Genomic DNA, 17,449 nt, shown 5'->3' on the forward strand with positions numbered 1-17,449 from the left:
AGAACAATTTTTCTGGTCTGTTCAGGGAGACGGTTCTTCCCCAGGCTTCTTCAACAGGGAAGAAGACCCTGACCCCAGTGGGAAGACCTCTGCCGAAGTTTCTGTCATCATCATGGCAACATCCATTGGCTTGACAGAGGCTCGACCCATTGCCAGTGCTGACTATCAAAGCACTGAGAGCCCCCAAGCCAAAGCCATAGCCAGACCCTTGCTCCTGGGGGAAATGCACCGCTAGTTTCCAGCTCTCTTGCCAAAGCATTGCCACTATACTCCCTGATGAAGCCATGTCTTTGGGACGAGCATCCATCTAATCTTTCCCAAGGGCTGTGGCTTCAGGTGCAAGCCTTATGGAGGACTGATCCATCATGTTTTCCTTCCCAAGAGCTGTGGCTTCAGGAAAAAGCCTTACGGACACCGGCTAATCTTCCGGTGGCAATCACTTGGGAATAAGATAGCAGCAGCATCTGGGTATTCCCCAAAACATCATATCCTTGGCTGCTGAGGTGCTCCTGGTAGGTCACTTCTCTTCTGTCTTGTCATGAGGAGAGACCTCATGCCTTGGGCCTGCCCTTCCAAAACTTCAGGGCCATTGATGACACTCAAAACTGAACACTAGGATTCTAATCCACAGAAGCACATTAGAGAAAATTGAGCTCTTCAATCGAAAAGCCGTATCTTTGCAACCAGTTCTACACAAGCAATCTGGCTTTGTATCTGATGAAGTCTGGGCATTTCTTCTAACCACTAGGGAAGAGCAGTCTTTCTGCCCTACTTAATAAGAAGGTTCCTCCAATATGATATGGCAGCACAATTCCAGGAAAGACCCTGACCCCAATGGGAAGGTCTCTGCCAAAGCCACTTTCATCTTTGTGGCAGCAGCCATCTGGTCAGCAGAGGTGTGATCCATTGCCAGCACTGACCATTAAAGCGCTGCCACCACCACCACTCCACAAGCCAGAGCCAGACCCGTGCTCATGGGAAAATCCACTGCTAGACTCCAGCTCTGTGGACAAACCACTGTCACCACACTCTCTGCCAAAACCATGCCCTTGGGAAGAACCAGCATCTACTCTTTCCCAAGGGCTGTGGCTTTTGGGTGCCAGCCATATGGAGACTGTCCGGTCTTCCTGTAGCACTTGCCCCCTTGGAGGTGAGGCAAGGTAGCAGCAGTGGCAGCAGCCAGGCCCCACCAAATACTTCAACATCCAGCTGCTGGAGCACCTCTGCAATGTCTCTCTTTTTCCTCCTTGCTCTGATGAGAGAACTTGTCCCTTGGGACTTCTCTTCCCAAACCTGGCCACTGATGATACCCAAAATTAAACACTAGCATCCCGACCGTATGCCCTTTGGAAAAGTGACCATCTGATCTTTCCCATGGTTTGGGGTGCAGGCTATCCACAGACCAGCCCATTTCCCAGCAGCAACAAAGGAGTGAAGCAGCAGCGAAGGGAGGGTGCCTCCCAACACCCGAGTCTTGTCTGTAAGAAGATCAAAAGGTCACCCCAGAGACTTGTCTGTAAGAAGATCAAAAGTTCAAAACTCTTAGATGTGGTTATGCATGGCATTCATTGAGTGTTCTCCAAATGCACACGTGTAACAACGATCGGGCAAGGGGAGACAGTTGTCTGGGGGCCCCACTGCCTGGAGGGGCCCCCCAGAGGCACCTCACGTGACTCCCCATTGCCCCCTGCCCAGCCCCAAGGCCCCTCAGCCACTTGCCCTGTTCGTCGTCTCTCCAGCTTGTTCTCCTGGCCGGCAATGGAGGCAGCAGACACGCTGCAAACAGCTCCCTTTCTCCCGCCTCTCAGCTGATCGGTGGGTGGGCGGGGCTTCCACAGAGGCCTCGTGTAGGCCGCAGTGAAGCCTGAACTCCAGTAGGGCCCAAGCCAGCCAGGAAGGAGGAGGCAGCCAGAGTGGCCACCACTGTTCTCTGCAGCAGAAGACCCCTTGCTGCCAGGTAGAGTGTGAACTCCTTTTTGTGGTTACCTTTCCCACCCCCCACCCCGGATATATAGGGATTTGCTTGCCATAGGGCTTTGATATGGGGGGTGGGACTGAGAAGTCTCTGACTATTTATTTTAAAACAGCTTGGAAAATTTGCTGGCTTAAAAAAAAACTATCTAAAAAGTCCTATAAGTGGCTTGTTTCATGGCAGAAAATTACAAAAACTATTGGAACAAACAGTATTATATTTATTTTATTCATTCATTCATTCATTTATAAATACACTTATGTTCAAGTTGTTTTGCAACCCAGAAGGTCTGAGTGAGAACTGTGAAGCATGTGTGGTGCTTTTATTTTATTTTTCTTGTGTGTGAACTGCTCCCCAGTAACTTGCAGGGACTTCAGGGTAAATCTGGCCAACATGTGAATGCAGCACCTCCATTCCAGAGGAGATGTGTCTTAAAGGGCTTTAAAAGCCTCCTGTGAAAAACCTCCTGGAATCAAACTTGACTGAATTTGTTCAGAATTCTGAGAAAACAAACATAGGCTCACACTGCATGGTTGAAAGTCTCCTTTGCTAATCTGCAGTGAGGGGGCCATTTTAATAATTTGTCTTTCTAGTGTGTTCTAGGCATTAAAAGTAGCACAGTTGTATAGTACTCAATGTATATCACTATATATTGTGGCGTGTGTGTATTCAGTGAAATGTATTTCCAGGCAGCATACTTATTTTGAAATATCAGACTTAAATCCTTGGGGACCTGGGGTGTGCGGAGGCCCTGGACTTTGCGTGGGGGGGGGGGGCATTTTAAAATCTCGTCTCTGGGCCCATTCCAACCTTGCTACGCCCCTGTCCAAATGGACCTGTGTCTCTTTTGCCTTGTCCACTGGAGCCTCCCTCCTTGGCCTGCTATTGGTGCCAAATTCCTGCTCTTGGTCTTGCTTCTTTGCTTGTCTTCTTCCAGTTTATCTGCAACAAGATAAATACAAACATTTCCATTGGTTGTGGCTGCATCTGGCATCAACGTGAAGTATGGAACCTGTAGAAGAGCTCTCTTAATCAGGAGTAAGAGAGGCATTGCCAGCAATGGGGGCTGCCTATATACATTATTTAATTGCTGGATGCACTGTTACTTCAAGAGCCTCTTAATATTTTGTTTGTTGTTGATTGGTTTAATAATTTATATATGGCCTATTTACAGAAGTCTCAAGGTGGTTTACAAAAAATAAAAATCACCAAAAGTTTAAAAAATAAAACTAAAACATATAAAATTCAAATTCAAACAACATATCAAGTAAAATTCAACTAAAAACCTAGCTGAAGAGATGTGTCTTCAGTTGTTTCCTAAAAGCCATCAGGGATGGAGCAGCTCTAATCTAAACAGGGAGTGCGTTCCACAGTTCCAAGGCAACTACAGAGAAGGCTGATCTTTGAGTTGCCACCAGGAGTACTGGTGCCACACTCAGACGAACCTCCTATGACTATCTTAAGAGGTGACAGAATTCATAAAGAAGAAGGTGTTTTCTTAAATACCCTGGGTAGACTTCAGCTTTGATCTGCTGGTCACATCCACCAATGATTACATCATCTGCAAGCACAGAACAAGAAATCACCCATGCAGTGGCTCAGTCAGTGGCAGTGGGGAGCTTATTTGTAGCAGAACTGCAAGGTATTGATTGATTGATTAAGTGCCATCAAGTCGGTGTCGACTCTTAGCAACCACATAGATATTAGAGATATTAGCCCTTGAAAACTATCAGGTATGTTTTGAAATGCCTTTGACTCATTTTCAGTACCAGTCCATGAAAATGATGAATGTTCTTCCTTGGAAAATCCAGTTTTGTTCGTATATAGCAGCAGAACTAAAAGTGAGGAAAGACATTTATTATCCTGAAACTATTTCTCTTGCTGTTGCTTTGCAATTGCATTTTTGTTTTGTTTTGTGAAGGGTGAAACCTTGCCGTCTCCACAGTCCTACTGACATATGGTCAGGAAAGTGTCTCCTGTCTTGGCCCACGAACAGAACCTTTCTGAGAACAAGGCCTGGAGATGACTTCAAGAGTGTCTGGGCTTCCTAAGACCCATTAAGCCAAGCAGCAAGGACCCAGCTGCTCTTCTTAGAGTAAAACCAATAGAAGTCAGTCCTGAAGCAAGACCACAGCAGCAGGTGGATGAGCAGGTCTTCAGGAGAAGGACAGGGATCAGTGGTTTGGAAACTATTGGAGGACTACAGATCTTATCTGGATTTGCCATCGTTATATGTTCGTTATCTGTTCCTACTCCGGCCTCCACCACCTAATTTTGTTTTTCATTCTTTCTTAAGTATTCCTGGTGATTAGTCTTCCCATAACTTACACTTCCCAGTGATGCAGAACTCAGTTCATTGCCTCCGATATGTATTGTTCAGGTTTCATTTCTTAGCATAGGCTGTTTTTGGTACCAACGGAGCCAACCCTCCCTGACACCAACTGCCACAACTTCAAACGGAACATTCTCAGCCCCAGACCTCCAAGCGATGCTGCCAGCCGTCGATCACTCCCCGGGTTCTATCCTCTCTGAATCTCAACCAGGGTGGGGAGTGGGGAATAGTTTTGAGTGATGCCTTTTATTCGCAGTGGTAAAACTGCCGCCCTGTAACCAGAAGGTTACAAGTTCAATCCTGACCAGGGGCTCAAGGTTGACTCAGCCTTCCATCCTTCCGAGGTCGGTAAAATGAGTACCCAGAATGTTGGGGGCAATATGCTAAATCATTGTAAACCGCTTAGAGAGCTCCGGCTATAAAGCGGTATATAAATGTAAGTGCTATTGCTATTGCTATTGCTATTCTGGTGAGTTTAAAGCTCTCTAACAAAATTCTTGCTCTGAGTGTAAAGCTCTCGCTCAGGATCAAGCCTGATACAGGATCAAGCCTGATACTTCCACAACTTCAGTCTCTGCCAGTCTGATAGAAGCTGCTCACAGCTTGCATGACAGTAACTGGGTGACCTCTCCCTATTTGCATGTCTGACTTTTTCCTGCCAGCCCCTGCTAACTGGGCAAGGCAGCACCTTTTTCAAGTGACGGCTCCTTGTATTTAGAATATTTATATAATTTACTCTTCAACTAAAGTTCACAAAGCAGTTTATATAGAAAAATAAAGAAAAATAGAAAAAGGAAGAAAAATAAAGAATACATAAATAGAAAAAATAAAAAATAAAAATAAAGAATACATAAATAAGATGTCCCAAAGGGCACACAATCTAAAAAGAAGCATAAGGCAGATACCAGCAACAGCCTCTGGAGGGATGCTGTGCTGGGGCTGGATAGGGCCAGTTGCTATCTGTAAGAGAATCACCACTTTAAAAGGTGTCACTTTGCTCAGTTCAGCCCAAAGCTTAGCAGCAAGATAGCAGGATGGGCACGGCAGTGGCCGCTCAAGGTGTTGCATTACCTGAGAAGATATGCAAAGATGTGCAAGGGGAGCAGGGAAGGTTGCCAGCAGCCTACTGTCCTCTCCTCCTGCTTCTCGCAAGTTTGGCAAAGAGTGTGAGTTTGGCACTCTTTGCAGAGCTTGGCCCCTAAAGGAGAGTGCAAAACATCTACTGACTGGTCCATTCATCTACATCTACTGACTGGTCCATTCCCAGCATAAGGTCTACTGACATCTACATCTACTGACTGGTCCATTCCCAGCATAAGGTCTGGTAGGGCATTAAATCTGATTGCTGGACTTAAATCCCTAATTTATTATGTCAGGAGAGATCCAGAATGATTTTAAGTAGAGTACTGCAGATGTGTCTGTCCATCTTACAGAAATGAGAGTTTTCAAAAAACACTCACTTGGATAAATTTTCCCTTATATACGCCATGTTGGGTTGTTGAGTTGCTATTAATCATTCTCATCAAGAGTTTCTTCAAGAATTGTCGTGTGATTTATAGCTGTGAATTGAAGTTCCCATACCCTTTATGATGCAAATATTTCTTTTCGGGTGAAAAATGGTCTATCAATATTTGTAATAATCATTTTGATATAGGGTAATATTAGGGCTGAAGGGTTTATCTGAACTTGGAACCATTGGTTACTCGCTGTGACATTTTAAACAACTTTTTTGCAGATAAAATTTCTCGTATTCGGGCCGAGCTGGATTCCATGGTTATTGCAGAGTCTACTGTGGAGGTGCCCAGCAACTCCTTTTATGGGATTAGATTGGATCATTTTCAGTTTGTGACTCCTAAGGAGGTGGACAAACTGCTTCGGACTGTGCACCCTACTACCTGTTCTCTTGACTCTTGCCCAACTTGTCTTATCTCATCTGATAATTATATTATCAGATGCTGAACTAAGAGTATCCCCTTCACTGTTTGTTTTCAGGAAGACCCTCAAGACTTTCCTGTTCTCGAAAACTTTTAATTAGAATTTTAATAATTTTAATAATTTGCTTTAGATTGTTTTTATCATGTTTTATGATATGATTTTATGATTATCATGTTTTATCACCTGTGATTTTAATGTTGGGATTTGTACACTGCCTAGAGCTTTACATATCAGGTGGTATAAAAATATGATAAATAAATAAATAACTTGAGAGGTAATCTCTGCTGACACACAGGGGCTATTCTCACGATTAACAAAAATCAGGCTAGGAGAGCCCGGTGGTTCTTGCGAGCCTGGTGGTTCTTGCGTGGCTAACCCGCTCCACATGGGACTACAGGAGACAAAAGGAGGGGGGTGGGGAATAGCCCTGTCAATCTATTGACATCTCCAGGAGTCTTAGTTGCTTCTCTCTTTCTTGTAACCATGATCCATGGTTTTGCACTTTCTTAAATGCAGTGATGATAAATCTCAACAATTCTGAACAGTATGCTGATTTGTTTGGGCTATGGCTCACTCCACTTCAGTTAGTTAAATGAACATTTGAAGCTGTTCCATAGTACCAAGGCAGTTCACTGGTCTAGCTTGCTATCTCAAATGACCTGTGGTCACTGTTCCATGGGGAGAGAGTGATTTTATTGAAAGATTGCTTGAATCCACAAATGGGTTGTGCTGCTGTGCTAGTGCCACAGGGACAGGCTCACACCTGCTGCAAAATTCTCAAATAATTGCCAAAAAATTAAGTGTCGTTGTTGTTCATCATTCTCTTCACTATTTCAACTTGTTTATGTGGGGCTTGAGGGGCAAAACATTGGGTTGGGTGGCAGTGCCCCAAGGGTGGTGTACCCAGATTCCAAATAGGGCAAAGGGCTGATTTCTTGGGAATTTTTGAGGTTTACGCATCTTTAAGATTTTTTCCCATAGGGAATAATGGAGGTTTCAGCAGCCCCATAACTCCACCTGGGGGACACTGGGATTGCCCCAAGCGAGTGGTGGTGTAGTGCACAGAGGGTGCCAACCACCCCCCTGGATTGCTAACCCATTGGGGTACTGGGCTTTGTTGTTTCTGAGGAGTTGAGTTTAGATTCTCTGGTAGCTAATGAGATTTTTAATGAAAAACCATGAATCCACTCTCATATGCTACCAGAGAATCTACTCTCAGAACACCTCTAGAACAACAAAACCCTGTGCTTCATGGGTCAGCAACCCATGTGGGTGGTTGGCACCCTATGTGCACTACACTGCCACTTGCTCTGGGCCACCCCAGTGCCCCTCAAGTGGAGTTATGGAACTGCAGAAACCTCCATTATACCCTACGAGGAAAATTTGAAAGACGCATAACTTCATTAATTCTTTAAAAAGCAGCCCTTTGCCAAATTCCTCTGAAAAAATTGTGGTAGCTTCTTTGTACCAACTGGGCACTACCACCAATCACACTCCACTCTGGGCCACCCCCACCCCCACGTGAAGCTATACTTTTCCTGAAACCTCCATCATACCCTATGAGGAAAATCTGAAAGACGCACAAACTTCAAAAATTCACCAAAAATCAGCCGTTTGCCCAATTCCTTTGAAATTTTTGTGGTAGCTTCCACTCATTGGGCACTATAACCCCCACCCACTCTTTTGACCATGTGACCCATTTTTAAATCTGAATTAATTCAGATTCGGATTTGGATTAATTTGGATACAAAACAAAACTGGGGTGATTTGGAAGGCTTAATTTAGGACAAAATACAAAATGGGGTTGATTCAGATTTGGTACAAATCAAAACAGAAAAAATACAAAATGCGCAACCCTAATGGTCTCCTTCTGCTGCTCCAGGATGTGTTTGCAGTACTGCCTCCTCTTATGTCTTTCAGAGGATGTTGGCCTGACTATCTCTTGGTCTGGCGAACTGTTCATAGGAACAGAGGGAACTGCCACATACTGAGTCAGACCATTGGTCTATCTAGCTCAGTATTGTCTTCACAGACTAGCAGCGGCTTCTCCAAGGTTGCAGGCAGGAAACTCTCTCAGCCCTATCTTGGAGTAGCCAGGGAGGGAACTTGAAACCTTCTGCTCTTCCCAGAGCGGCTTCATCCCCTGAGGGGAATATTTTGCAGTGCTCACACATCAAGTCTCCCATCGATATGCAACCAGGGCAGACCCTGCTTAGCTATGGGGACAAGTCATGCTTGCTACCACAAGACCAGCTCTCCTCTCTTGTTCAATCGCCAGATGAGTGAAGTCTGGAATTTCAGCAGTTATTTGTTTCTTGATAGATAGCATGTCCAATGCATTCAGTCTTTCTTCTATCATGATGTTCCACAGGAAAGTGTTTATCCTCTTCAGTGTTGAGAATGTCCACTCTGCTTGACGTTGTCATCAGCGTGCTGATCAGGATTTGTAGCAGCATGACAATTTGCTCCAATGTAGTTTCCAGATTGCTCTCCAAGAGCATACACAGTAGTGTGGAAGCAATCCTGGAAGCATACAATTCTCATCTTGCATACAATACTGAAGTTTCTGTCTTCAGTCTGTTCTTATCCAGCATTCGGTGGGCTTCTATGGTGTCATCAAGTGCATTCTGTGGAAAGTTGCATGTATGTCCTGGAAACAAACTTCCCTCGATGAGCGTTGCACTGGCCAGATGCTTGGTGAATTCAGAGAGTTATTTTGTGTGTAACAATGTAGTCACAGACTTCCATGGCACTGCGATCCATGCTCTCCTTGGATTTGCCTCTGGGCAGCCTTGCTTGATGAGGTAAATCAGCAAACAAGCCTCCAATTGAACCTCTGAGTGAACTGATGGCTTTCAGAATGTCCGAGGTAGTTTTCCTGACAGCTATGGAATCAATGGCTGTTGCTCCTTGATATGAAGTTTCACCATCAACATACAATCCAGCAGTTCATTCTGAATGGTCTTCCAACAGACCTCTGAACACTCTGGCAATCTGTAGGCGAAGTTACATAGCAGAGTCGAAGGATGCCATGAGATCAACCAGTCCTCTGAAAACTCCTGGATTTACAGAGTCCTCACTCTTATTATGTCCTCAAAGTGCCAGTTTGAAAGCACCACAGAAGCGTATGCAGTCAATGATTTGGGAGAGGATGTATCTGTTGTTCTCCACTTCTTGGTTATGCTTTCCAACAGCCAGATGGTAGCCTTCATCAAATTGCTCCGCAATGTTTGCTCTGTCCAACATTGTTAGCTGCACAGAGTTTTCATAGGGACTCTTGCATACCTCATGCTGCTTCTATTCTTGGGGAGATGCTTCAGGTCTTTGTATCCTGTGTGGGTCCATGTCTACTAACCCCCAAACAGCAAGCAGGGGAAGCAGAATGCATTCCTTGTCACACATCTGGAGAGCCATTTTTTCCTGTCAGACCAGTCTCTGCAGCACTTTCTTGTGTGTTTTTCCTCTGCCACACAAGACTGTTCTGGGTTGTCAAAGCAGGCCTATCTGGTCTCATCTCTTTGACTCGGTTTGTCTTGCAAAGGGAGCCTAGAGAAAGAAGCTTTCAACAGTTCTTCCACAGTTTCTTCCATCTCTTTGCAGGAAGACTGAACATAGACTGTTAAGGCCATTACCACCATGGAAAATGCTGTTCTGTGGTTGAATATTTCAGTATTTTCAAATCAAAACAGTACATTGCAGGATGGTGTGAGAGGGAAAGCAATACAGATCCGGAATGCTTTTAAATCATTGTGTTTCAACTGAGATCATTTGGCTGTGTTAATTGACCCTTGCCCAGCACCACTTCATAATAAAAGCATGAAATTTGAAAATATTGAACATGACTGCTTCGCTAGGTTTCTATCCCTCCTTCTAGCAATTTCCTTTTAGAAGCAATGTCTCTGCAGTTCTTACCAGAACATACTGTGTTTAAAGTTACTGCCACTAAAGTACTGCTAACCTGGCAAAGAGGCACCTTTTAATGTGGTGATTCTCTTTATTTAGCAGGGGGAGAGTAACTAGCCCTATCGACCCCCAGCACAGTACCTCCAGTAACTGTTGCTGGTGTTCTGTCTTATGTTTCTTTTTAGACTGTAAGCCTTTTGGGGACAGGGGTCCATCTTATTTATTTGTTATTTCTGTGTGTAAACCGTCCTGAGCCATTTTTGGAAGGGCGTTATAGAAATCAAATAAATAAATAAATAAATAAATTAGTAGTAGTAATAGTACGTTTATTGCAGTCACAGACCAGATTAACAAACAATAACAATTAATAGCATAAATAAATAAATAAAGTGATAAATAAAGTAATAAAGTAATGGGGTAGAAGCTGAGTGTCACAGAAGGGATACAGGATGCAAACAAAAGGGTGAAAGAAGGAACAGGGTATATTATGTTGTAGCTCTCAGAATAAACAAGCTTTCCACTGTTATTATAAGCATTGCACAAATGTAAAATGTACAGTCACTTTCTGAAGAACATATATTGCATTACAGGGCAATAATATCTACAAATATATATGCAGTGCTCCCAATAGCACTAAATGTAATGCTACACTAAGTGGCAGCTACCCTGCAAGGTTTCCAGCTGAAGTCTCTTTCAGTGAGATGCCAGGGTGCTATACGAAGTCCGCAGAAAGCCGTACTTCACAAATGCTGCTCCTAAGAAGCACACTTGCTTATACTACAGCACATCATGAGGTCCAATTGTTTGGTAACCTAGTTCTTTTAGACAGCATAGGATATGCCAACCGAGCTCTTTCAGACAAAACCCAAATGTACTCTTAGTCAACACATACTCTTCAAGAGTATTAATACAGTATGTAGTTGATGCTCTTGATTATGTGTGTTCTTGCATTCTGCTAGTTTCTTGCTGTTGGGGAATAATGGCTAAACTAAACAACAGCAATCTATGAACTAAACTTGGAACTGCCCTGGCCACAAATGTTGGGGGCAACTCAGAAGTATATAGAATTCAGGCCTGTGTCTGATTTCATTTTATATTAAGAGTTCCGTTAAATGCCTAGACTCAGGGTGAACTGACACCCAGGTCTCATGCCTGCCTCATGAACTGCTCTGTGAAGGAAGAGGCGATCCATCATTGTATTGTGAAATGGGTACTCAGAGAAGCACAAAAGCCAGGCCAGAACAATCCAAATGTTAAAATCTAACCCATTATCAGATAATGTCTGGAAGAAGTGAGAAGCTGAGCTCTCACTTCCTCCTGCAAGGTCTATGTTAATATTTGTCAGTGATTACTGTGCTATGCCCAAAGGGGGTACTCAGCTGCTGTCTATAGAAAGCTCACTCTAGGAAAACACCTATAGATTTAATCCTTGTACTAACACCTCTTCTTACACCTTCTGGGACCAGGCTGGCAAATCTGGGACAAGAAAAGGTGCCCATTTGCAACTCAGAGATGCAGATTTGCTTTGGGCAATGTCCCCCCTCCCCTTCTAAGCTTACAGCTAACAGAAGATGGGATTCAGATCTCCCTGGACTGCCTGAATAATTAAAAGACAATATCCAGAAGGTAACAGCAAGTTGTCACCTTTTGGGGACCCAGGAAGGATGAGGATATTTTGAATAGACTCTATGGGGATCAAAGGAAGATACAACTATAAAGAATGAGGCTTACTGGACAGAGAGCAGCAGTCTTTTGCCTACATGCAATCTTTGCCTACAAGCAAGACTTGCTCATGAGTAATGCAAGGGTTTGCTGCCCAAGCCGCGGGGCTAGAGGCAGGAACTCTTTCCAGGGAGAAGGGACTGTTTGTGACTTCTGCTACACAGTGAGAAGTCAAGACTCCCCAGCCATGATACTCCCTAGCAATCTTGCCTAACAAGCATACTTGCTCAAGAGCCATCCCAGAGTTTGCTGCTAAGCCGTGGGGCAACAAGCAGGAACTCTGTCCATGGACAGGAACTCTGTGGCTTCTGCTGCACAGTGAGAAGTCAAGACTTCCCCAGCCATGGTGCTCTGACTCTCAGCCTTGCTCTGAGCAAACTGCCTGCTTGATCATCGCTCTAAAAGCTCCTGTCTCCAGCCATAGCCTTGCTCCTTCAGCTGAAAGATCCACTGTTCTCAAGCCTCTGACCCTGGTAATATGCCACCCCACAAGCCTTGGATCCCTCCATCCTTTCCTCTCCTTCTCCTTCCCCCCCCTTCGCTTTACTAATTCCTGATCTCCCCAAACCATGCCAGCCTTCAACCTACCTTACCCCCCCCTTTCCGTCTATATCTGAATTCTATTAGGCTCTAGGAAGATTTAATACACACACATATGTTAGTTAGGAACACTGGGTGAATGTTGTTGCTGGCTAGGGTTGAAATACTGTTAGTAATATTGATAGAATGTTCTGCTTTCTGCTCAGATAGGTTGATGTTGTTATTCTTTTATACTCAATAAAGCCCATTTAATCATTTAGGATTGCTTTGATCTCCTTTCTTCCTTGCGCCTACATGGTAACTATATAAAAGAGCTGTTTTTGTGACACTTTGTGACACTGATGAAACAGGCCTAATTTTGTATGCTAGCTAACGAGCATATTTAATATACAGATCAGGCTTGGTTCACAACACAAAGAAAGAGGGTTCTGTCAGGTGTTAAAAGCAATGGGGATCTGCAGATAAAGAGGACATCTTTATGGAAACCATACATGTAAATTAAAAATCATATACAAATCAAGAGACAGATGGCAATCAATCTATCATCACAAACTCACCATCACTTTTTCAGTACATGTACTGGGTCAGTTGTCAGATTGCATCTCATGTGGCAAAACTAAAAGAGGTGCTGAGCAACAGCATATAGACTTAGCCTAATTTTAACTGGGACAATAGTTTCAGATGCACATTTTCACATTTCAATAAGATGTATTGTTTGATGTTTCTAGAACAAAGCCTACAACTATGATATAACACTGTTTTACACATTGTTTATAAATCCAAGTTTCTGTGTGCAGTTTATAATCACTTCTCTAATACAGACACACTTGTGAGGTTTACATTCTCAGATAAGACTTAAACTAAGTTATGACAGTAGGCATTAGAGGACAATAACATCTCTCCCCCCCCCCCCTTCTCTATATCTTGCTGGAAAAGACTTGTATGCAGTACCAAAGTGAGGGGAGGGATTTGAGGGCCAAAGAGGTGGATATCAGCACCAAACAAAGGCAAGGGAAAGAGAAATGGATTTGTGCTTTAGAAGGAAGCCTCTCTCTTCATAGGAATAAAAAGTGCACAATGCAGCAATGGACAATGACATTATCCTAAAATCTACATACAATCCTTCCTTTTTAAAGCACTACTGCTGTTGTGCTGTGCAAATGAACATGTGTATCTTACCAGAAAAGTTCTGTGCACTCCACCAGTCGTAGCTGAGGTCCGATAAAGAAGGGGAATATGGGAACCACACTAAGAGGAGGGGAAGGAAAAGAAACATTGGTAGACTTACAGTGAAGGGTTCTTTTTCTGGGTATGGGGAGGGCATCCTAACGTGATGGGTTATCAAGCTCTGCATGCTCCGAGACAGGACCAATCAAAATTCAGGTTGATCATATGTATCCAGACAGCTGTCACTCATCCCCAGTTCCAGGACTGTTGAGCACAGAAAATACAGAGAGCAAGGAGAGAAAAAATAGTCCACAAGGGATGAAGCTGTACAGTAAACAGTGACAGCAAAGAACTAAGCAACTCTGGGAGTCGCCCCACCTCCCTGAATATCCGTCGTAAACATTCGCGGGTGGGCCGGATGCCCTCCCCATACCCAGAAAAAGAACCCTTCATGGTAAGTCTACCAATGTTTCTTTTTCCTTGGTATGGGGAGGGCATCCTAACGTGACGGGACGTACCAAAGCAATCCCAAGGGCGGGAGCGAATGATTAAACAACCTGTTGCAATACCGTCCTTCCTATTGCTGCTTGAGCAGTGTGAAAAGACGGAATCTTGTAATGCCTAATGAAGGGAGACACTGATGCCCAAGTTGCCGCCTTGCAAATTTCTTCCAAGGGGGCACGAGCTGAAAAGGCCGCAGAAGTGCTGGCTCTGCGAGTGGAATGGGCAGAAATGTCTCGAGGAACAGGTAGGTGAAGAGACTCATAAGCCAACGATATGGCAGCTCTGATCCATCGACCCATGGAAACCTTGTACGCCTTGGTCCCTAGGGAAGATGGCGGAAAGGAAACAAAAAGGGAATCCATCTTTCTAAAGGTTTTGGATCTTTTAATATCAAAAGATCCAAGCAGCCATGATTTTAGACAGGGTTAAAAGCTTCTAAAAGTTTAAAAAAAAAAACTTTCTCTGCAAAGGCAATACACTTTTGTTATAAACTAGAAGTATTCCTGTTGTGGTTGCTTAATGAAGACAGCTTACAGTTTATGTGGATTTTTCTTTGTTATAAATAACAATACTCTGTTGTAGTTGGTTAATTAAAACCACAGCCCTAAATTATGTGGATTTTTATTTGTTATAAATGGAGTATAGATAGTAACATAAAAATCTGCCTTATACTGAATCAGATCATTGGTTCATCTAGTTCACTATTTTCTACAAAAACTGGCAGCAGCTTTTCCAAGTTGCACGCAGGAGTCTCTTGCAGCCCTATCTGGAGATGCCAGGGAAGGAACTTGGAACTTCTGCATGCAAGTGCTCTTCCCAAAGCAGCCCCACCCCTTGAGAGGAATATCTCATAGTGCTCATACATGTAGTCTCCCATTCAAATGCAACTAGGGTGGACCCTGTTTAGTAAAAAGGACAATTCTTACTTGCTATTACAAGACCAGCTCTCCTCCTTTAAACCAGCTCTCCTCCCTTTATAAGCATACTCTTGTTGTAATTGCTTAAGGAAACCCACTTACTGTTTTAACCATGTGAATTTTTATTGAATTTATTAAAGAAATTGATTTAGAAAACTGCAATTTCTGTTGACTTTTGCACTACTTCAGTTTAAGTGTCCCAGGTTGAGAATTGTTTTTAAAAGGTGATAGAACCTGGCCCACCTCAACTTTTGTGACCCCTCACCCCCAAGATTTTTAGGCTGGATATGGGCCTGAGAGACAGTAAGTCCATGTTGGAGTTTTTTAAAGACTTCTGTCAGTTTAGCATCATGCTCCTCCATGGTTTTGCCATACACTAAAATGTCATCCTGAAAGTAAGTGATGCCATCCAAGTCATTTAATGCTACTAGAGAAAGACATGCTGTTCTGGTAGCTCCAGGTCTTAACACTCACATCAGTTTTGGAAGATGAATACAACTGAAGGAAGCCTGGGCGGGTGCGCAGCTGGGGGAGACAGTCATGGGAAGGGAAGTCAGAAATATATTAGCTATTTCCCTTCTGGCTGCCCTGCCAGCTCTTTGACCTTGGGGAGCACTGCCAACCTCCCACAGACTCTCACCTTGTTCCTCTGTAATGCCAGGTCTGTCCAGAATAAGTCAGAAACCATCCACGATCTGATTCTGGATGAAGAGGCAGACTTGGTATGTATTACAGAGACTTGGTTGGGGGTGGGAGCTGGTGGCCCAGTGTGGTCTTAGCTTTTCCCTCCAGGGTACTCTGTTGAGGAGCAAGTGCGGGGATGTGGGCGGGGAGGTGGAGTGGTTGTGGTCTAAACCTCTCCCTGACCAGGATCCCTGTGGAAGTGTCTGACCATATTGAATGTGTGTACCTAGGTTTGGGGACCAGGGATAGATTGAGACTATGCTTGGTGTACTGATTGCCCCACTGCCCAATGGAGTCCCTAACTGAGCTGAAGGATGTGGTCTCGGGTTTGGAATTGGAGTCTCCCAGGCTTGTGGTGCTGGGGGACTTCAATTTCCACTTTGGGACTGATTTGTCTGGGGAAGCTCAGGAGTTCATAGCAGCCATGACAACTATGGAGCTATCCCAAAGGGTCTTGAGATCAACGCACATTGCAGGTCATGCTTGATCTGGTCTTTCACTCTGATCAGGGTGGTGTTCCATAGGTGGGGACTCCTGTGATTTCCCCATTGTCATGGACGGACCACCATCTGGTTAAGATTGGACTCACAGTCACACCCCACCTTTGCAGGGGCAAGGGGCCCATTAGAATGGTCTGCCTGAGAAGGTTATTGATCCAATAGGGTTCCAAGATGCCTTGGAGGGATTCAGTGTTGGCTTTGCTGGTGGTCCTGTTGATGCCCTGGTTGAGAATTGGAACAACTTGCTCACCAGGGCAGTAGAAACAATTGCTCCCAAGCGTCCCCTCCAACCCACTTCAAGATTTCCCCCTTGGTATATGGAAGATCTATGGGGGCAGAAGCGGCAAGGTAGACAACAGGAGCGCAAGTGGAGGAGTACTCAACTCGAATCCAACAGATTACAACTTAGAGCACGTTTGAAGATCTATGCTCTGGCAATAAGGGTGGCAAAGAAGTGATTCTTTTCGGCCCGTTTTGCGTCTACAAGTTCATATCCGGCGGAGTGCCCAGGGTTGTGAGAGGGCTAGTGGGTGCCCCTCCTCCCTTAAATCAGAATTTGGAATCTTCTGTTACCCGCTGTGATGTGTTTAATGCTTTTTGTGTGGATAAAATCTCTCGTATTCGGGCCAGCTTGGATTTAGACCCCACAATTACTGCAGTGTCTGAATCGGAGGTATCCAGTGACTCCTCTTATGTGGTTAGGCTGGATCAGTTTCAGTTTGTGACTTGTGAGGAAGTGGACAATCTTCTTGGAGTGATGCAGCCTACCACCTGTTCTCTTGACCCTTGCTCGACGTGGCTAATACTATCTGTCAGGGAGGTTGTTGTAGAAGGCCTGGTAGAGATCATAAATGCTTCTCTGAGGGAGGCCAGGATGCCTCCTTGTTTTAAGGAGGCAATTATTAGACTACTTCTGAAGAAGCCTGCCTTGGAGTTGAGCAACCATAGGCCTGTCTCCAATCTTCCATGGCTGGGCAAGGTAATTGAGAGGGTAGTGGCCTCCCAACTCCAGGCAGTCTTGGATGAAACTGATTATTTAGATGTGTTTCAGAACAGCTTTCAGGTGGGCTATAGGGTGGAGACTGCCTTGGTCGGCCTGATTGATGATCTCCAATTGGGAATTGACTGGGGCAGTGTGACTCGGCGGGTTTTGCTACTATTGACCATAGTATCCTTCTGGAACGTCTGAGGGGGCTGGGGGTGGAAGGCACTGTTTTGCAGTGGTTCCACTCTTACCTCTCGGGCAGATTCCAGATGGTGTCTCTCAGGGACT

At 44.4% G+C, this 17,449-nt stretch overlaps 1 protein-coding gene across 2 annotated transcripts in view; it reads left to right on the forward strand.

Annotated features, from left to right (window-relative positions):
* The first annotated feature begins 1,844 nt into the window (after nt 1-1,844).
* Nucleotides 1,845-17,449, forward strand: part of NMS (neuromedin S) — a 46,581-nt gene continuing 30,976 nt past the window's right edge. For both annotated transcript variants that reach the window (XM_053313186.1, XM_053313187.1), the window contains exon 1: nt 1,845-1,957. The gene's annotated coding sequence lies outside the window, so the exon portion shown is untranslated. The remainder of the gene's footprint in view (nt 1,958-17,449) is intronic.

This window comes from Hemicordylus capensis, chromosome 3 (assembly GCF_027244095.1).
Source record: "Hemicordylus capensis ecotype Gifberg chromosome 3, rHemCap1.1.pri, whole genome shotgun sequence".
NCBI lineage: Eukaryota > Metazoa > Chordata > Lepidosauria > Squamata > Cordylidae > Hemicordylus > Hemicordylus capensis.